Below are 22,228 nucleotides of genomic sequence, written 5' to 3' on the forward strand. Positions count from 1 at the left end.
TCCAGTAAGATTTGTGTGAAATAGCTTCTTATACTGTTTAACTAAACACTGTTAAGCTAATGGTCCATACTCTGGTATTTTGTTGTGGTATTTTAAAGTGATTATTGTGAGTAAAGTTAATTTTAGAGGTATAATTTTTTTATGATCTGTTGTATAGAATATTGTAACGGAATAAGCATGCATAGTTGATTCAAAGCTAATCTCTATTTAGTATATTTCAATGTGTATATAAATCTTAACTAATCTAAAGAATTTAGGAATAATTATTAATTTCAATTGTTTCGTATATACATTTTAATTGGAGGTTGTTTTAAAGAATAATATAAATAAATTGCATTATAACTCTGGTATATACTGATAATTTAATATATCTGATCAATTAATATAATTTTAAATACATCTACATATTATTTTCAGGTTAACTTTTATATCTAGCATATATTTACTGTTTAAAGTCCCTTTAAAGGGATAGTAATGTCAATATTAAACAAAATTAAATATTCCTGATTTAGATAGAGCATGCAACAACTTTCCACTTTACTTCTAATATTAAAATTGCTTTGTTCCCTTGCTAATCTTTGTTGAAGTGTAAATCTCATAAGAGCTCAGGAGCGTGCACGTGTCTTTAGTACTATGGCAGCAGTATTTGCAATAATGTATTATACTGATACAAACAATGTTGCCATACACTGCTGCCATAGAATATTGAAAACACATGCATGCTCCTGAGCTCTTATAAGCCCAGCTAGATTTAGTTTTTAACAAAGGATACGAAGAGTAGAAAGCAGTTCATAATATAAGCAAATTGGAAAGTTGTTTACAATTGTATGCTCTATCTGAATCATGAATGTTTCATTTTTACTTTACTGTTCCTTTAAGAAGAAAAAAGTGAAAGGGTTTTGAGTGCATGCTCTTCATTTGCTGGTTTGCTGCACTTATGTCCTATAGTTAGTACTATGGGAAGCTACAGTGTGAAATCATTATTAGGGCACTTGGAAAATGAAACATTTAAAAAAAAAAAGTAAAATTCAGTTGTAGACATTTTCTTAAAATGAAATACATTTATTTGTATTAAATAAGAATAAAATGAAAGCCATTAACTTACATTTAAATTGAATACAGCTCTAATCAAATTAAATTAATTTGAGTTTTAACATTTCAAATTTAATTATATTTTTTTAATTTTATAATAGTTTTATTTAATTTACAATTTTTTTTTTTATTTTTTTTTATGTACCTGTGTTGTTTCTATTATGTGCTGGCTACTAAATCATTTTACATATCAATTTCAAAATATTTTTTAAAAAAAGTTTCAAGTCACAGGAAAAAGTGAATTCTCTAGAGCAGACATCCTCAAACTTGGCCCTCCAGAGGTTTTGGAACTACATTTCCTATGATGCTCAGACAACTGATATGCTGGCTGAGCATTATGGGAAATGTAGTTCCAAAACCTCTGGAGAGCCAAGTTTGAGGATGTCTGCTCTAGAGCAGGGGTCAGCAAGCTATAGCATGAGTGAGTCTGTTTTAATGACACTTGGAGTGGTGCACTGACACTGCCTTTAGTTCCACCCATATCTCATTTCTGCCATGTAGGGGGGCAGCCAGCACCAGTTTTAAACTTCTCTTCTACTCCCCACAGAGGTTGCATGCATAGTACATAAAAAAACAACCCAAAGCAACAGACTACAACTGGGGAGGTTTGACAGAAATAAAGGTTAGGGGCTGACAAAGGACCTTTAGGACCAGGTGACTAGGACTGATATGCCTATAGGGTGACAGAGGGGCTATCACTCTATGTAACTATGTGCCCAAATACTAGTGGCTGCAGAGCCCGAAGTCCAATTGTATTAGTATTATTATTTTATTTGTTCTTTTTTTTCCTTCAAACTTTATACAAATATAACGCTGAGACACATGGTCACATTATACTATTACTTTGCCACAGTGATTATAAAAGGTTGCCAGACCTGCTCTAGAGCCAATCAGAAAACAGTTTATACAAGTCAATGAAAAGTTGGTTAAATGCGGTTCCTTGTATGTTGGTTCTATTTTGAACAGCTCAAATTTATGCTAATAGTTGGAAGTTTGGAAAACTTATTTTGACAACTTTTTTGCAGAACACAGGTGGCAAGTTCATTCAAGTTTCCAATTTACTTATATTATCAAATTTTTTTTGTTCCCATGATCTTCTGTATTGAAGAGATACCTAGGTAGGTATCTGGAGTACATGGTAGGAAATAGTGCTCCCATCTAATGTTCTTGCAAATGGACAACATTCTTGCAAAACTGCTGCCATATAGTGTTCCAGAAATGGGCCGGCTACTAAGCTTATGTGCCCTTTAAAAAAAAAAAAAAGATACAAAAAGAACAAAGAAAATTGATAATAGAAGTAAAATATAAAGTTGTTTAAAATCACAAACTCTATCTGAATCATGAAAGAAGCATTTTAAGTTTCATATCCCGTAAATGATACAATTACAGAACTATTTTTCACTAATTGAATTCCAATGCTAAAAGGACATAATAAACCTCAGACAACATTTTTTAAATTGTTAAAGAGCACTCCTAAAAGTTTCAAATTGAATATTATTTTTGTGTATAGGCCAGACACACTGACATTACACCTTGCAATATGGGATGACATTAGAAAGCAACGTCACCAAAAAGATAAAATGCTACCTACTCACCTGTCAATATCACTACACACTATTTATTAAAGGGATAGAAAATCCAAAAAAAAATCTGTCATGATTCAGATAGAGGGGCTGATTTACTATGCCCCGAATGGGGCCAACTCGCCTTTTTTCCGTGCAAGTCTTCCGGCTCGCAGGAAACAGGAGTTAAGAAGCAGAAGTCTTAAGCCTCTGAGGGGCGTACAGCAATCAACCCGATCGCATACGATCAGGATGATTGACACCCCCTGCTAGCGGCCGATTGGCCACGAATCTGCAGGGGGCGGCATTGCACATTTTACTAGAACTGCTTGTGCCATGCTGAATGCGGACAGCGTATGCTGTCCGCATTCAGCGATGTTTGGTGGTCATGATACGCTGCAGCGTATCATGTCCTCCAGACTTTGTTAAATCGGCCCCAGAGCATGTGATTTTAAACAACTTTCTAATTTACTTCTATTATTACTTCTATTATTCTACTTCCAGATTGTAAATTCTCATGGGAATAGGGCGCTCAATTCCTTCTGTATTTTTTTGTCAAATTTTGTCTTGTCTCTTACAAGTTTTGTATCATTGTTTTACTTATATGAATTATACTCATGGATAGTGCTGCAGAATATGTTGGTGCTTTATACATAAACTATAAGAATAATAATAACATTCAATTTTCTTTGCTCTTTTGGTATCTTTTGTTGAAAAGCAGAAACGTAAGCTCAAGAGTGTGCACGTGTCTTGAGAACTATATGGCAGCAGTTTTGCAAGAATGAACAAGAAGAATCCATTTTCAAGAGCACTAGATGGCAGCACTATTTCCTGACATGTAGTGATCTAGACGCCCACCTAGGTATCTCTTTAACCCCTTAAGGACAAAGCCATTGTTCAATTTCTTTCCCTTAAGGACCAGGTCTATTTTTACATTTCTGCTGTGTTTGTGTTTAGCTGTAATTTTCCTCTTACTCATTTACTGTACCCACACATATTATATACCGTTTTTCTCGCCATTAAATGGACTTTCTAAAGATACCATTATTTTCATCATATCTTATAATTTACTATAAAAAAAATTATGATGAAAAAATGGAAAAAAAACACACTTTTTCTAACTTTGAACTCCAAAATCTGTTACACATCTACAACCTCCAAAAAACACCCATGCTAAATAGTTTCTAAATTTTGTCCTGAGTTTAGAAATACCTTGAAAGAATAACAAAGAATAACATGGGAATGAAGAACATTTCTAATAGAAGTAAATTGGAAACTTTTTTAAAATTGTATGCTCTGTCTGAGTAACAAAATATATTTTTTGCTTTAAGGGATCAGTTAACAGACAGGACCTTCAACCTGTGATGTAATTGCTTACCATTTTGTTTGTTATTAATCCTGAACATTTGGTTTTGGATTCCCAAATCAGGGGGTAATCATTTTTAAATCAAGGGGTATACCGAGGCAATATTTCTTTAGGACTGTGGTCATTGCAAAAAACACAAAAGTGATCACTGACATTTAGAAATCTTTATCTGCCAAAAACAAATTGAAGATTGTGATTAACCCCAGTTAAAGGATTAAACACATAGAAGAATTTGAATTTGATCAAAATGGCTGCAGAGAGTGCTCCTGTAGTTGCTGATTGGCTAACTCATCTTTATCATTTCTGTGGCTGCATGAGATTGAGCTGAGTGTGTTTTATCTTTTACTATGAAAATCATTAAAGATTGTGTCAGAAAAAAAGTGCTTTAAATAGAGCAGTTTGTTTATTAATAATAATAATAATAATAATAACAATAATAATTTTGAATGTCTTTTCTTCAAAACATTATTTAATTGAAAAAAAAAATGTTTGTAATATAAAACCCTGTCCTTTTAAATGTATGGTAGAACATTTGGGATGTACACAGCCCTTTGACCAATTGTATCTATTCTGTAAACAACTTCCAAAGAAAGAATAGAAGAGATTGACTTTGATAAGAAAGAGTAGGTGAAGATCATGGTACACAGAGTTACTTGAGAGCTATCTCTGTATTCCATTATAGTGTTTATAAAATACTTTATTTTTTCTTTAACATAACACTCTAACTCTGTAGTTTTACCCAAGCACCATGTCACAAATGATTTTATTTAGCCAATTTAATACCGGAAAATAGGTATAGCACTCTGTAGGTAAATGGTTTACAGAAGTCATTTTGTAAACATAATAGTAAATGATGGAAACATTGCAAGTACATTGTGCCACAGATTTAAAACTCTTACAGAAATTCTAATCACTACTAGAATGCATATAAGAAAACACTGGAAACTATTTTTAAACAGGCACATTGAAATAAACAGAAACTAATAAACAAGTGTGTCTCTGGAAGTCAAAGGTATATGTTCTTCTGGGTGCTATAAAAGCTGGAGAAGCAAATTAAGGGCTATATTTTAGTCTATTTAAAAACAAAACAAAAACGTATCTAATATCAGCGGAGAGCCAGTTAGGCTAGTAGCATCCTAAGGGGTAAGGCCTGATGGAAAGGGAAGAGATGAGGTTTGGATTAAAGGGCTGCTACAATGTTGCAGTCCAGGGGGTGTAGACAGCCCACCTGTTAAATATGAGCTGCAGCAGGCTTGGGGCCTCCTTGTCCTGTTGTAACTGAAGGGAACCTTTTTAACTTTGTTTTAAAAAAGTACAGTGGGCCACGATGAAGCGTACCTAACGCGTACACACTATTTGTTATATTAGGAAACATCCGAGCCAAGCAGAGAATGTTATAAAATCCATGGACACAATCCACTGGATTGAAAGGAGACATAAAGAGGGAGTGTGGAGAGATTACAACTATGAGTTTAGGCGGAAAATGGATGGGAACCCTTACCTTACTTTTTGTTCAACTGATATGCAGCTGTGGGCTAGAATGGGTAAAGAGCGTTCTATTTCAGTGGTCAGAGAACTCCACTAAATACATTTAAGAAAAGGGGCCGGGAATGCTGGAAATTTCATCATGTCTGCAGAACCTGCGGGGGCCCTCATCCAGGGACAGACTGCCAAAGGTGCAGGGTAGCAAGTACCAACAAAAACACTGCAAAATCAACAACTGCTGGAAAGGGCACCCACCCCTCTTAAAATAGACATTTTGGAGCGCTTGTTATTACGCTATCCCAACGACCAGCAGGCCGATTTATTGCTGACTGGGTTGAAATTTGGTTTCAGTGTCCCCATATCCCATGCAGTTATCCCATCCAGTTGCATGTTCAAAAAACCCACAGAAATTTAAAATATGCCTATCAATATCCTAACATACTGCTTGAGAAGCTACAGAAAGAAATTTTCAAAACCCCCCTTACGAAATGTAATAATTTCTCCCCTTGGCCTAGTTCCTAAAAAGTAGTTTCGACTAATACAGCATCTCTCCTACCCGAAAGGTAATTCCGTCAATGATGCTATTGACCCACTGTTGAGTTCAGTGCACTATCAATCTTTTGATACTGCACTGTCTTTGGTACGCAGTGCTAGTAGGGGAGCTTTGTTGGTGAAAATTAACATTGAGTCAGCATTTAGGCTGCTTCCTTTACACCCATGCTCTTTCTCCTTAATGGGTTTTAAATTTCAATGCCAAATTTTTATTGACCATTGCTTACCCATGGGATGCTCTCTCTCTTGCGCTCTTTTCGAGGCCTTCAGTACCTTCCTTTATTGGACAGTAGTGGAGTCAGTAGGTTATGATACTATAGCTCACTATTTGGACAACTTCCTAACAGTAGGCACACCCAACACCGACCAGTGCAGAAAAATTATGGAAGTTATGAGGTTACTCATGATTTCTTTTGGAGTAGCCCTGGTCAAAGAAAAGTCGCAGGGGCCAAGCATCTGCTTGACCTTTTTGGGTATCCAAATTGACACTCAGGAAATGCTTTGCAGTATTCTTGAGGATAAAATCTGTAGCATGCTCCACTGCCACCACTGCTAATTCTATGTCATTAAAGCAACTGCAGTCCCTACTAGGGCTCTTGAACTTTGTCTGCAGGGTAATACCAATGGGCAGAGTTTTTAATAGATGTCTGCAAGCACCACTAAAAGGTCCACAAAAGGTCCTCACGGATGCAGCAGGATCACACGGATATGGGGCGTATTTCCAAGGAGAATGGTCATCAGAACCTTGGCCAATTGAGTGGGCTCAGAAAGGTCTGACAAAAAATCTGACACTCGTGGAACTATTCCCCATAGTCGTGGCCATAGAGCTTTGGAGCAAAAAATTTGAAAACCATTCCATAATATTTTGGTGTGACAACATGTGTTGTTTACGCAGTCAAAAAATTATCAGCTTCTTCCCCGGTTGTTATTCAGTATTTAAGGCTTCTGGTACTCCAATACCTCAAATACAACATTCAATTTATAGCACGCCATATCCCAGGAGTAAATAACTCCTTATCTGACGCACTGTCTCGCTTCAATTGGCCCTTATTTAAACAATTACCACCACAAGCAGTGACACACAATCTTGAATGTCCGGCTTTCCTTTGGCAGCTGGCGGACCTTTGAAGTCACTGTTTCCCTTAATCAAAGCAACCAATAGCACCTGGCAAGCGAACGTAAAACATTGGAGGGAGTGGAAATTTTCTGCACTGATACAGGTAAGTCCATTCTTTCAGCAACACAGGTTACTTTTCTGGCTTGGTAAGCCCACCTGAAAGAAAAGGCCATTAAAAAAGGAGCAGTACAAGCTTGATTAGCAGCGTTGTCATTCTTTTCACGTTTGTTCCAAATACATGATTATGGCGCTAATTTCATGGTAAGGCAGATCGTAAGGGGCTGGGGACACACTGAGCAAAAGTCCCTTGACAACAGGGAGCCCATTACTTTGGAACACTTAGATCTTCTGCTGAGCACATTGAATTCAGTTTGTTATTCAGAATATGAATCCACACTATTTAAAGCCGCGTTCGCACTTGCTTTTTTTGGAGCGATGCGCATCGGCGAGCTTTTGCCAACGTCAAAAACAAACGGCAACAAAGGGGCCTTGTTTAAGCACATTTCGGTATACCCCAATGCAATGATGTTGTTTATCCCCAAATCTAAAAATGATCAGGAGGGCAGAGGTGTATGGTTGACGCTCAAGGCTAGCAGTCCAGCTGATTCCTGTCCAGTGAGACTAATAAGTGAATTCATCAATATTAGGACAGATTTATCTCTTCACTTGCTAATACACCAAGACGGGTCCACAATATATAACAGTTTCAATTCCGCAGAATACTGAAACTTCCGGCACACAAAGCAGGTTTAAATTCACTTAGGCTTAGTCCTCACTCATTTATAATAGGTACTGCCACATGAGCGGCAGCTAGGGGCCAGTCGGAAGCACAAATTAGACACCTTGGCAGATGGCACTCTAATAGGTATTGCTTGCATGTGCGACCAGTCGTTAACTAGGTGGGGAAAGTTTAAGTCTCTACAGCATTTAATTTGTTATTATCTTTTTCAGGTGCTTCCCTTGGGCCAGCCCACATTTGGATAGTTGGACACTGCTTTGTCCACTATGCAGCGATCAGAGTGATGTCCTCATCATATAGCCAGCTTCTAGGTTTTTCCTCAACACAAGTCTCCAAAAGATGGTTAGGAAGGAGGGGAATGTCATGGAGGGATTTGCCATTAGGCGTTGGGGTAAACCCACAGTAATTATTCTACATTTAGGGGGCAACGATATAGGCTCACTTCCGGCCCTTGATTTCATTAACATTATCATCTCAGACATTAGCTGATTTCACTCTAGAGCTCCCGGGGTACAGATAGGATGGTCTCACATTCTAGCAGGCAACATTGGAGGCACATGGGCTCTGCAGGGGCAGCCTACAGAGTACAGAAAAAGATAAATAGGCTGGTAGGTAAGGCAGTGACTGGTACAGGTGGGTTTGTGATCCGTCATGAAAATATTACGGCCGGCAACACTTCATTAATTCGGCCTGACGGGGTACACCTCTCGGGTACAGGCTTAGACTAATTTATTAATAATATTCGGGCAGCAATTTCTTAATTGGTGAAATATATATATATATATATATATATTAAAAATTATTATAATTTCAAAATTTAGTATGCAGTGGTTTAAAGTTATCGTCACTGTTATATAGTGAATTATATGGCGGTGAGGGTCCCTCTTGGGGGTCGTGGCCTGTTACAGCGAAATAGAGAGGGTGGGGTGGAGTAATGACCTGTAAAAGGAGGGGCTGAACGCTTTAGGTAATTACCAAAGTACCCCTTTTTCTGTAGCAGTTTGTTCTGAGCCGAACTTGTCCACTTTCCCACCTGGCCACTGACTCTCAGTAGTGCTAAGGAATCAGGGACTCCATTGCCGCCATCTTGTTATTATTGATTATATCGATATTCGATATAAAAGTTTTGCTGGTTCATAACCGTTCAAATTGTTAATAAATGCGACGAGTTCAAGGTCTTTTCATTCACCTAAGTGTCTGTGTTTTATTGTCATTTAAAGTTAAGCTAAGTTCATCTTAAGTTTAAATTTAGTTGGTTAAATTAAGGTAAAACTCTGGGATTGAACGGCGAGGCATTTCACCCTTATGTCAGTGGAGAGCCAGTAAGGCTAATAGCATCCTAAGGGTTAAGGCCTGATGGAGGTTGGATTATAGGGCTGCTACAATGTTGCAGTCCAGGGGGTGTACACAGGACATCTGTTAAATATGAGCTGCAGCAGGCTTGGGGCCTCTTTGTCCTGTTGTAGCTGCAGGGAACCTTTTTTCCCACCCTCCCATCCCATGTTAACGAAGGCGGCTGGAGTACACGGCTCTCTAAAATGGGGGCATTTAGGTTTGCATCATGGCCGAGTCCAGGTTAATCGAGCTATTTTACTTAAGCCCATGATCCGTAATATAGAGCTCCCCCGGCCAGTTTACCGGCTTCAGCAGCATTAGTAGCTGTCAGGCCTTTACGGTTGGAGTAAATACAACACTTAGGCTGCAGGGGGTCATGGCCTGTTACAGCGAAATAGAGAGGGCGGGGTGGAGTAATGACCTGTAAAAGCCCCTTCTTTGGTAGCAGGCAATTTTAACTCGTGATAGCCTCGCTCCCTCTGTTCTGAGCTGACCTTGTCCGCTTTCCCACCTGGCCACAGACCCCCAGTAGTGTTAAGGAATCAGGGACTCCATTGCATATTCAATATAAAAGTTTTGCCGGTTCATAACCGTTAAAATTGTTAATAAATGCAACCAGTTCACAGTCTTTTCCTCCACCTAAGTGTATGTGTTTTATTGTTATTTAAAGTTAAGCTAAATTCAACTTAAGTTCAAATTTAGTTGGTTACGTTAAGGTAAAACTCTGGGATTTAACAGCTAGGCATTTCACCCTTATGCATTTTGCAGGGTTAGAAAGTGTTTCCAATCTATAAGAAAGCCCAGTATCTTTCAGATTCTAGGGTTATTAAACAATGCAAAAAAAAAAAAAAGAGTAAGGTGCTTTGTACTGAGAAATCTCACAAGTCCAGAAGAAAACACTATTTAGACCAATGATAGGCAACTTCCTAACACGAGGACCAGGAATAAATATTTTAAATGCTTTAAGGGTTGCTTTTAAAAGGATATGAACCACATTTTTTTTCTTTTATGATTTAGGGAGAGCATGCAATATTAAATAACTTTCCAATAAACTTCTGTTATTAGTTTCAATCTCTTGGTATCCTTTGTAGAAAAGAAAACCTAGGCGTAGGAGCTGCTGATTGGTGGCTGCACATATATGCCTTGTGTTATTGGCTCAACCATATACAATGATGTTTCTTCAACAAGGGATACCATGAGAATGAAGCAAATAGAAAATAGAAGTCAATTGGTAAATTGTTTAATATTGTATACTCTGTCTGAGTCATGAAAAAACAAAAAAACTGGGTTTCATGTCTCTTTAAAGGTATGATTGTTAAACACACAAATAATATTTTATTTCCTAAAATGTCCATTGGCAGATTTAGTTAATTTTGCAGCTTAACCTACCATCTACCAAGCTCTAGAAAGAGCAACAATTATTTTCGTTCCAATTTCCTATGGCCTAGATTTAGAGTTGGGCGGTAGCCGTCAAAACCAGCGTTAGAGGCTCCTAACGCTGGTTTTAGACTACCGCCAGTATTTGGAGTCAGTCAGGAAAGGGTCTAACGCTCACTTTGCAGCCGCGACTTTTCCATACCGCAGATCCCCTTACGTCAATTGCGTATCCTATCTTTTCAATGGGATCTTTCTAACGCCGGTATTTAGAGTCGTGGCTGAAGTGAGCGTTAGAAATCTAACAACAAAACTCCAGCCGCAGAAAAAAGTCAGTAGATAAGAGCTTTCCGGGCTAACGCCGGTTTATAAAGCTCTTAACTACTGTGCTCTAAAGTACACTAACACCCATAAACTACCTATGTACCCCTAAACCGAGGTCCCCCCACATCGCCGCCACTCGATTAATTTTTTTAACCCCTAATCTGCCGACCGCCAGCTACATTATAGCTATGTACCCCTAATCTGCTGCCCCTAACACCGCCGACCCCTATATTATATTTATCAACCCCTAATCTGCCCCCCACAACGTCGCCTCCACCTGACTGCACTTATTAACCCCTAATCTGCCGAGCGGACCGCACCGCTATTATAATAAAGTTATTAACCCCTAATCCGCCTCACTCCCGCCTCAATAACCCTATAATAAATAGTATTAACCCCTAATCTGCCCTCCCTAACATCGCCGACACCTAACTTCAAGTATTAACCCCTAATCTGCCGATCGGAGCTCACCGCTACTCTAATAAATTTTTTAACCCCTAAAGCTAATTTTAACCCTAACCCTAACACCCCCCTAAGTTCAATTTAATTTTATTCTAACGAAATAAATTAACTCTTATAAAATAAATTATTCCTATTTAAATCTAAATACTTACCTGTAAAATAAACCCTAATATAGCTACAATATAAATTATAATTATATTATAGCTATTTTAGGATTTATATTTATTTTACAGGTAACTTTGTATTTATTTTAACCAGGTACAATAGCTATTAAATAGTTAAGAACTATTTAATAGCTAAAATAGTTAAAATAATTACAAAATTACCTGTAAAATAAATACTAACCTAAGTTACAATTAAACCTAACACTACACTATCAATAAATTAATTAAATACAATACCTACAATTACCTACAGTTAAACCTAACACTACACTATCAATAAATTATTTAAATAAAATATCTACAAATAAATACAATGAAATAAACTAACTAAAGTACGAAAAATAAAAAAGAACTAAGTTACAAAAAATAAAAAAATATTTACAAACATTAGAAAAATATTACAACAATTTTAAACTAATTACACCTACTCTAAGCCCCCTAATAAAATAACAAAGCCCCCCAAAATAAAAAATGCCCTATCCTATTCTAAATTAAAAAAGTTCAAAGCTCTTTTACCTTACCAGCCCTGAGCAGGGCCCTTTGCGGGGCATGCCCCAAAGAATTCAGCTCTTTTGCCTGTAAAAAAAACACATACAATACCCCCCCCCCAACATTACAACCCACCACCCACATACCCCTAATCTAACCCAAACCCCCCTTAAATAAACCTAACACTAAGCCCCTGAAGATCTCCCTACCTTGTCTTCACCTCACTGGGTCCCGATCTGTCCAGAAGAGCCTCCGATGTCTTGATCCAAGCCCAAGGGGGGGGCTGAAGAGTGACGTCCATCCTCGGGCTGAAGTCTGGATCCAAGCGGTGGCTGAAGAAATCCATCATCGGCTGAAGTCGGAAGTACATCATCGGGATGAAGTCTTCTATCAAGCCGCATCTTCAATCTTCTTTCTTCTGGAGCGGAGCGGAGCCATCTTCTTTCCAACCGACGTGGATCCAACCTCTTCAACCGACGCCTACTTGCCGAATGACGGTTCCTTTAAATGACGTCATCCAAGATGGCGTCATTCGAATTCCGATTGGCTGATAGGATTCTATCAGCCAATCGGAATTAAGGTAGGAATATTCTGATTGGCTGATGGAATCAGCCAATCAGAATCAAGTTCAATCCGATTGGCTGATCCAATCAGCCAATCAGATTGAGCTTGCATTCTATTGGCTGTTCCGATCAGCCAATAGAATGCGAGCTCAATCTGATTGGCTGATTGGATCAGCCAATCGGATTGAACTTGATTCTGATTGGCTGATTCCATCAGCCAATCAGAATATTCCTACCTTAATTCCGATTGGCTGATAGAATCCTATCAGCCAATCGGAATTCGAGGGACGCCATCTTGGATGACGTCATTTAAAGGAACAGTCATTCGCCGAGTAGGCGTAGGTTTAAGAGGTTGGATCTGCGTCGGTTGGAAAGAAGATGGCTCCGCTCCGCTCCAGAAGAAAGAAGATTGAAGATGCGGCTTGATAGAAGACTTCAGCCGATGATGGATTTCTTCAGCCGCCGCTTGGATCCAGACTTCAGCCTGAGGATGGACGTCACTCTTCAGCCCCCCGCTTGGGCTTGGATCAAGACATCGGAGGCTTGAGGTATTTGTTACTACCAAATTAGCCATAATTTCTCTATTATTAAATCTACTATCAGTTTGTCAATTACTGTACCTGAGCACAGTCACAGTGAGAGAAAATAAATACACTGCAAGTTGGCCTTCAATAAATAAATAGTGAGAAATACTTATTACTATTTATTTTTAAAAAGCAACTAAGGAACAGTCAAATCATGTGCCCTTTTGTCAATAAATGTTCACCTCTACCTTTAGAATATATATAAATGTCTGCCGTAAGTACTGTAACATAAATATTACTAGGTTACAAAAATAAGGGACAATAATGTGGATCCCAGAATTTGACAAATAGGTTACAAATTAATTTTTCTTTCAGGAATTTATTTTAAAGGGACAAAAAAAACCCACTAAATATAAAACTTAGGTTACACTACAGACATCTGAAGGAGCATTGCTGCACATGTGCAAACTGGTCAACACTGGAATGCAGTGATAACTAGATTTCAACATGGTGGCCCCTATGACTAAAGGGACACGGGTAATATCTTCAATACTATGTTTATAAAATGTAGATAGAGTTAAATGTCCCTTTAAAATTAAATCTTACTTAATGTAAATGCAGCACATTTTTAGAATTATTACAGCAACACATAATAAAGGAATCAACTTATAGACAAAATACACACACAACATACATATTTCTTTAATTTTTTGTCACATACATTCGAAAAAAATAAAGCATATGGGGCCAGATTACGAGTGAAACGCAAAATTGCGCTTTCAGGGGCGCAATGTTTGCACTCCACTTGTAATACCAGCGCAAGCAAATGCAATGCATGGAAGCGTTGCATACTTCCATAGGCTCCAATGGTAGTCTTGTTCTCATGCCGATAGTCACGGCAGAGAACCTAGAGCAGCGAATGGGGTAAAATGTGCAGCAATGGGCAGCAACGTTTTAATATATATGTATATACATCTATATTTATGTGTTTATATGTGTAAATACACGTATTAATAAAAAAATATATAAGTATAGCCATTTTTCAGTGCAGTTTTTTTCTAACACCACAAATCCGCACACTTTAACCCCTTAAAACTGCTTTGTGCAGTTATATATTTTTTTTTTTTTAAAAATGCTCATAATTTTTATTAATAAAAAGGAACAAAACTATTTATGTTTTGGGCAAATTGGGGGATATTGTTTTAAATTAACCGGTAGTGGGTCACCATAAATTAACTATAAACCATTAACCTTAAATTAATATGTTGGCAGTCAATGGCTTTATAAATATATATATATATATATATATATATATATATATATATATATATATATATATATATATATATATATATATATATTGTGACAGAAAGCAAGGCCTGGTTATAAATGGAAGATATTTAAGACCAAGCATTGTACATGCTATTTCTCCTTTCAGTTAAAACCCCAGGGAGAAAGAGTGTGTATTTGATTATGCAGTTGATAAACTGTGTTCTGGGTCCCTGGGGTTTGGGATAATTGGAGAGAGGGTGGGCCATTATCCCAGACAGCTGTGAAGCTGTCCAGCAGCTAATCACAGGTGTGGCTAATTATAAGTTGTGAGGGTTTAAATAGCAGCCTCACTTAGGCCTTGGGAGAGAGTTACACAGCTACAGAAGCTGGTGTGTGTTTGTTACACTGTGTAAAAGACTTTTGTTCCTGTGAACTGTAAAAGGACATTATTTTTACAAAGCACTTGTGGAATGCTGTGAAGTGCTGGGACACATTTAAAAGCACTTAACTTTGCTGCAGAGGAAGGATTTCCCTCTTTTGGAAATGAACTGCCTGTTTGTTATTGCTGTGAAAAATAAAGCTTTTTAAACTACAGTGGATTGTCCTGTGCTGCATTTGTGCCCTAGAAGACCGTGGTTAAAAGTGTTCCTGTCACACTTGGTGGAGAATACGGCAACCACGTTGTATGTCTGTGGGCATAATAATCTGCAAGCAACATGGAGGAAGTCATTAAAGCTTTGATCCATTCTAATGCTATACAGCAGGAGACTAACAGAAAAGCTGCTGAAAATAGTGCAGCACTGCAACAGTTGGTCTTGGCCCAGTCAGAGAGTGCTATGCTGCTGGCTAAATCACAGAAGGAGAACACTGAATTGTTGATACAACAGATGGCTGCTGTGCAAGCTGAGACATTCAGGAAGACCCGGGAGGAGCAGCAAAGTGCTACACAGACTCTGCAACGAGAGGTTCAAGCCATATCAGAAAGACTGAACTCTGAAGTTGTTGGTGGCAGCCAAGGTTCCAGAGTAATAAGGGCTAGTCATTATCTTCAAAAAATGACAGCAGCTGATGATGTTGAGGCGTATCTTTTGGCATTTGAACGCACAGCAGAAAGAGAAAAATGGCCGACAGTTGAGTGGGCGAGTATACTTGCGCCATTTCTTAGTGGTGAACCTCAGAAGGCCTACTTTGATTTAGAGCCAGCACAAGCCGGTGACTATGAGAAATTGAAAGCAGAAATCCTTGCACGCCTGGGGGTGACTTCGGCAGTCCGTGCACAAAGATTCCATTCCTGGATGTTTTCATCTCATAATGCTGCAAGATCCCAGATGTTCGACCTTATACACCTTGCCAGGAAGTGGCTGCAACCAGAGGTTAATTCGGCTACCAAAATAGTGGAACTACTGGTGATGGACCGGTTTCAGCGTGGATTACCTACTTCCCTGCGGCGGTGGGTTAATCAAGGTGATCCTCAAACAGCGGATCAGTTGATTGTATTGGTCGAAAGATTTATAGCTTCAGGAGAAGTTTTGCAACAATCTTCAATGGATCAGCCCCACAATCCCAAGTCCCAGAGCTCTACAAGAACTGGTAAGACTGTTCAGGGGATAAAGGGGATAAGAGAGCAGCAGGTGTATAGGCAAAACACCAGAGACATTTCCCCAGGAGTTAAGGAAACATTTAAATATAACCAACCTGTAAGATGTTTTAAATGTAATGAGGTTGGGCATATTGCTAGAGACTGTGATAAAGATGAATTTATGGACTGTAATGCTGCACATTCACTATTGTCTAATAGCAACAGCTCTGTTAATAATGATTCCCATTGGTGTACTGTGATGGTTAATGGTAAAGTGTCTAGGGCTTTGCTTGATTCAGGAAGTATGGTCACACTAGTGGCTAAATCTTTAGTACCAGATGCAATATCAGAATATGGGGAAAAAATGGGAATTATCTGTGTTCATGGAGATAAACGGGAATATCCTACAGCTGAGGTGGAGATTGAGACTCAGTGTGGTAAATTAAAATATTGTGTTGGTGTAGTACCAAATTTAGCCCATGAGGTGGGGATAGGGAGAGATTTTCCAAAATTTCTGGAGTTATGGGAATCTCCAGAAATATGTCAAACTTCTGATATTTATGTATTTCCTTTCTCTGAAACTGATTTTGAAGGGGGTTCCATTGAAAAGGAGAAAAATAAGATTTATTGCCCTATGCCTGTATTAGTAGGTGATCAACCTTCTCAGAGTAATGAAGTACCAAGTACTAGCTCGGAAAATATTGATGATTTGATAGATCTGGTTGGTGGCCCTGGTAATTTTAAAAAAGCCCAATGGGAGGATCCAACATTGGTAGAGGCAAGAAATAATATCAGGGTTATAAATGATGTTGTGACACAGCCAGGAAATGTATTACCCTATCCTTATTTTGAAGCAGTTAATGATTTGGTATATCGTGTAGAGAAGAAAGGAACAGACATTGTTAAACAACTTTTGGTGCCCCAGACTTTTAGGAACACTGTTTTAAATCTTGCACATAACCACATTCTAGGGGGGCATTTGGGAGTTGAGAAAACCAAAGAGAGAGTTCTTAGAAGGTTTTATTGGCCAGGGATATTTGTAGCCATCAAGGATTATTGTGCTTCATGCCCTAAGTGTCAACTTACAGCTCCTGCTAAAGATTTTCGTAACCCTTTAGTGCCCTTGCCTATAATTGATGTGCCTTTTGAAAGAATTGCTATGGACTTGGTGGGTCCGTTGGTTAAATCTGCTAGAGGACATCAGTATATACTGGTAATCCTTGATTATGCTACACGCTATCCTGAGGCAGTTCCCCTTCGTAACAGCTCTGCAAAGTCCATAGCAAAAGAACTCATGCTAATGTTTAGCAGGGTCGGGATACCTAAGGAAATTTTGACAGACCAAGGAACTCCATTTATGTCCAGGGTTACAAAAGAATTGTGTAAGTTGTTTGGCATAAAACAACTAAGGACCTCAGTATATCACCCTCAGACTGATGGTTTAGTAGAAAGGTTTAACAAAACTCTCAAAAGTATGCTAAGAAAGGTAATTGACACAGATGGGAGAAATTGGGACCTTCTGTTACCCTATTTAATGTTCTCTATCAGGGAGGTTCCCCAGGCTTCTACAGGTTTTTCCCCATTTGAACTGTTATATGGGCGGCATCCCAGGGGATTACTAGATATAGTTAAAGAGACTTGGGAGCAAGAGACAACACCTTATCGAAGTATTATTGAACATATTTCCCAAATGCAGGATCGTATGGAAGCTGTCATGCCCATTGTAAGGGAACATATGGGAAAAGCACAGGAAGCACAAAAGTACAGCTACAACCGTAATGCTAGAGCCAGGGTGTTTCAACCTAGGGATAGGGTGTTAGTTCTGGTCCCTACAGTTGAAAATAAATTCTTGGCTACTTGGCAGGGCCCATATGAGATAATTGAGAAAGTGGGTGATGTTAATTACAAAGTAAGTCAGCCAGGGAGAAGGAAACCTGAGCAAATATATCATATAAATCTGTTAAAACCTTGGAAAGATAGGGAAGTTTTAGTTGCCTTAAAACCGACAGAACTCCCTGTCACTGAACCAGAGGTAAATATATCAGAAACCCTATCTGTACATCAGAAGCGAGAGGTCAAGGATTTTATTAGAAGAAACAAAGAGGTATTTTCTGTGGTACCGGGAAAAACTAATGTTATTAAGCATGACATAATAACAGAACCAGGGAAGAAGGTCTGCCTTAAACCCTATAGGGTCCCTGAGGCTCGTAGAAAGGCTATTAAACTGGAGGTAGAAAAAATGTTAAAGCTTGGGGTAATTGAGGAATCACAAAGTGAGTGGAACAGTCCAATCGTGCTTGTTCCAAAGCCGGATGGTTCATTAAGGTTCTGTAATGACTTTCGTAAGCTTAATTGTGTTTCCAAATTTGACACCTACCCAATGCCTAGAGTAGATGAGTTAATAGAAAGGCTAGGAAAAGCACGTTATCTCACTACAATTGATTTAACGAAAGGGTATTGGCAGGTGCCTCTCACTAGTCAAGCAAAGGAAAAGACAGCTTTTTCAACCCCAGAGGGCTTATTTCAGTATACGGTGTTGCCATTTGGTTTACATGGGGCCCCGGCAACATTCCAGAGGATGATGGATAGAATTCTGAAACCCCATGTTCGTTATGCGGCAGCATATTTGGATGATGTTATAATTTATAGTACAGATTGGGAATCCCATCTTCCAAAAGTTCAAGCAGTACTTGATGCAATAGGGTCCGCTGGGTTAACTGCCAATCCTGCAAAATGTACTGTTGGTTTACAGGAAGCTAAGTACTTGGGTTATACTATTGGTAGAGGATTAGTTAAACCTCCGACAACAAAAATAGAGGCCATACAGAACTGGCCACAGCCTCTAACTAAAAAACAAGTAAGAGCATTTATTGGGATAACTAGTTATTATAGAAGGTTTATCCCGAATTTCGCTACAATTGCGGCACCCTTGACGGATCTCACAAAAGCAAGGGCCCCAATTATGATAAAATGGTCCCCAGAAGCAGAACAAGCTTTTAAGCAGTTGAAAGATGCCCTTTGTGCCCATCCAGTTTTGGTAACCCCCAATTTCGCTAAAGATTTTATTGTACAGACAGATGCCTCTGATGTTGGTTTAGGAGCAGTTCTCTCGCAGGAGTGTCAGGGAGAAGAGCATCCTGTCCTTTTCCTAAGCAGAAAACTTATTTCACAGGAAAATAACTATTCTATAGTGGAGAAAGAATGCCTTGCCATTAAGTGGGCTTTAGAGACCCTTAGGTACTATCTGTTGGGAAGAAAATTTAAATTAATAACAGATCATGCTCCTCTCACATGGATGAGTCAGAATAAGGAAACAAATTCAAGGGTTACTAGGTGGTTTCTTAGCTTGCAACCCTTCAATTTTACTGTTGAGCACAGGGCCGGTCTTTTGCAGGGCAATGCTGATGGTTTGTCTCGGGTACATTCATTGATGTCCATGGTCGCTCAACCCACTGGGTGTGAGCTGGGGGGGAAGATATGTGACAGAAAGCAAGGCCTGGTTATAAATGGAAGATATTTAAGACCAAGCATTGTACATGCTATTTCTCCTTTCAGTTAAAACCCCAGGGAGAAAGAGTGTGTATTTGATTATGCAGTTGATAAACTGTGTTCTGGGTCCCTGGGGTTAAGGATAATTGGAGAGAGGGTGGGCCATTATCCCAGACAGCTGTGAAGCTGTCCAGCAGCTAATCACAGGTGTGGCTAATTATAAGTTGTGAGGGTTTAAATAGCAGCCTCACTTAGGCCTTGGGAGAGAGTTACACAGCTACAGAAGCTGGTGTGTGTTTGTTACACTGTGTAAAAGACTTTTGTTCCTGTGAACTGTAAAAGGACATTATTTTTACAAAGCACTTGTGGAATGCTGTGAAGTGCTGGGACACATTTAAAAGCACTTAACTTTGCTGCAGAGGAAGGATTTCCCTCTTTTGGAAATGAACTGCCTGTTTGTTATTGCTGTGAAAAATAAAGCTTTTTAAACTACAGTGGATTGTCCTGTGCTGCATTTGTGCCCTAGAAGACTGTGGTTAAAAGTGTTCCTGTCACAATATATATATATATATATATATATATATATATATATATATATATATATATATATATATATATGTATATATATTATTTTTTTGTTTGTTTTTTTCATTTTATTTATTTTTTTAATCCTACAATGAACAACCACTGGCATCCGTGGGATCTACTACTGTCTTTTTTGGGGGTTGCATTAATTAAAAAATAAATCAAAACAAGTGGGCAATGATAGGCAACTTCCTAACACGAGGACCAGGGATAAAGATTTTAAAAGGTTTAAGGGTTGCTTTTATGTTTGAATAATTTTTATTGATTTACAAAAAAAGAAAGATAACAAACAGTTATAGACATACCTTCCTCCGCAGTGATTGTTATTTTCGAGATCTACGGGGATTAGGTTTACATCGCATTAATTCTATATAATAAATGATTCAGATAATGAGTCCTATAAAGTTCTAACCAAAGTTCCGTGATCCTTTAATTGTGATGGCATTTTGACCATGTATTTACCTTCATATCAATCAGTGTCTATTAACATATAGCACAGTTCTTTTCTGTCTTGTTCTGATAAAATATCTTGGTATTCTATGTTGAAATGTTCAATGAAGCTAGGATCATCTTCCCAGCCTCTATATAACTCAAATTTAAGGTACATCACATTACTAGGAGGTTATGTCGTAAAGAATAATAAAAAGGGAGGGGGAATAGAAGGGGTAGGGGAGTGACGACACACCGTATTTTCTTTAATGTTGTATGTATTGTAATCTGAGGAAAGATTCGTATCTGTTTAAACCACCAAGGTCTATTTTTTTAACTCAGCTTGTATCTCGTATTTTTTATTTAGTTATCCAATAATACCATATCGCTTGGACTACCTCTTTATTATCTAGAGTGTGTGTTGCCAATTCATACATACTGTATGTATATTGGATTTTATTGTAGATTTCTGTCCAGGTTGGGCTACCTGTTTTCCAGTATCTGGCTATGCAAATCCTTGTGATTGTGCATAGTATCCTAATAAATGTATTAATATGTTTGTTGAGTCTGTGTATATGGATATGTAGGAGAGCTTGCTGGATTGTAAGATCTATATCTTCATTCAAGATTCGGCTAAGGAAAGTAGAAAGTTGCTTCCAAATCCCTGTGACATCCCTACAGTCCCACCACATGTGCCTATATGTACCCACTTCGCCACACCCTCTATAACATAAGGCGCTTCCTTGTTTGTTCATGTGAGCTGTTCTCGTGGGTGTTAAGTACCATCTGTATATTGTTTTAATTACGTTTTCTCTAAGATCTACACTTATCAGCCCTTTTTCTGCATTTTGAAAAATTCCCTCCCAATCTTTAGTTTCTTTACTGATATGCAATTCTCTCTCCCAGGCTAACATAGTGGGGGTTTTTGTGTTAAACTGTGAGGTCTGAATGGCCACATATAGTGTAGAAATGGTGTGTTTACTACGGTCCTCTGATTTGCTGAGGATTTCTAATGGCGTAATGCCACTTTGTCTCGGCTTTTTCAGATATGACCGAACAGCCGAGTTAATCTGTAAGTATATGTACCAATGTAAGGGTTGCTTTTAAAAGGACATGAACCACAATATTTTTTTCTTTTATGATTTAGGGAGAGCTTGCAATTTTAAATAACTTTCCAATTTACTTCTGTTATCTAATGTGTTTAATTCTCTTGGCATCTTTTGTTGAAAATCAAACCTAGGTAAGTTCAGGAGCTGCTGATTGGTGGCTGCACATATATGCCTCGTGTTACTGGCTCAACCATATACAATGCTGTTTCTTCGACAAGGGATACCATGAGAATGAAGCAAATTAGAAAAGAGAAGTACATTTGTAAATTGTTTAAAATTGTATTCTCTGTATGAATCATAAAAAGAAACAAAAAACTGTGTTTCATGTTTTTTTAAAGGTATGGCTGTTAAACACACAAATAACATTTTATGTCCTAAAATGTGCATTGGCAGATTTAGGTAATTTTGCAGCTTAACCTACCATCTACCAAGCTCTAGAAAGAGCAACAATTACTTTCCTTCCAATTTCCTATGTGATGTGATGTGATGTGCAGGTTAAATTAAACCACAGCACAGCTATAATTTTTCTATTTTTCTCAAAATCCCTTGAGGTATTTGTTACTACCAAATTAGCCATAATTTCTCTATTATTAAAACTACCATCAGTTTGTCAATTA

At 38.2% G+C, this 22,228-nt stretch overlaps 1 protein-coding gene across 1 annotated transcript in view; it reads right to left on the minus strand.

Annotated features, from left to right (window-relative positions):
• The window catches only part of CDH8 (cadherin 8), a 658,573-nt gene that overhangs the window by 321,583 nt on the left and 314,762 nt on the right, over positions 1–22,228 (minus strand). The window lies entirely within an intron of this gene.

The sequence above is a fragment of the Bombina bombina genome, chromosome 1, assembly GCF_027579735.1.
Source record: "Bombina bombina isolate aBomBom1 chromosome 1, aBomBom1.pri, whole genome shotgun sequence".
In the NCBI taxonomy this organism is placed as follows: domain Eukaryota; kingdom Metazoa; phylum Chordata; class Amphibia; order Anura; family Bombinatoridae; genus Bombina; species Bombina bombina.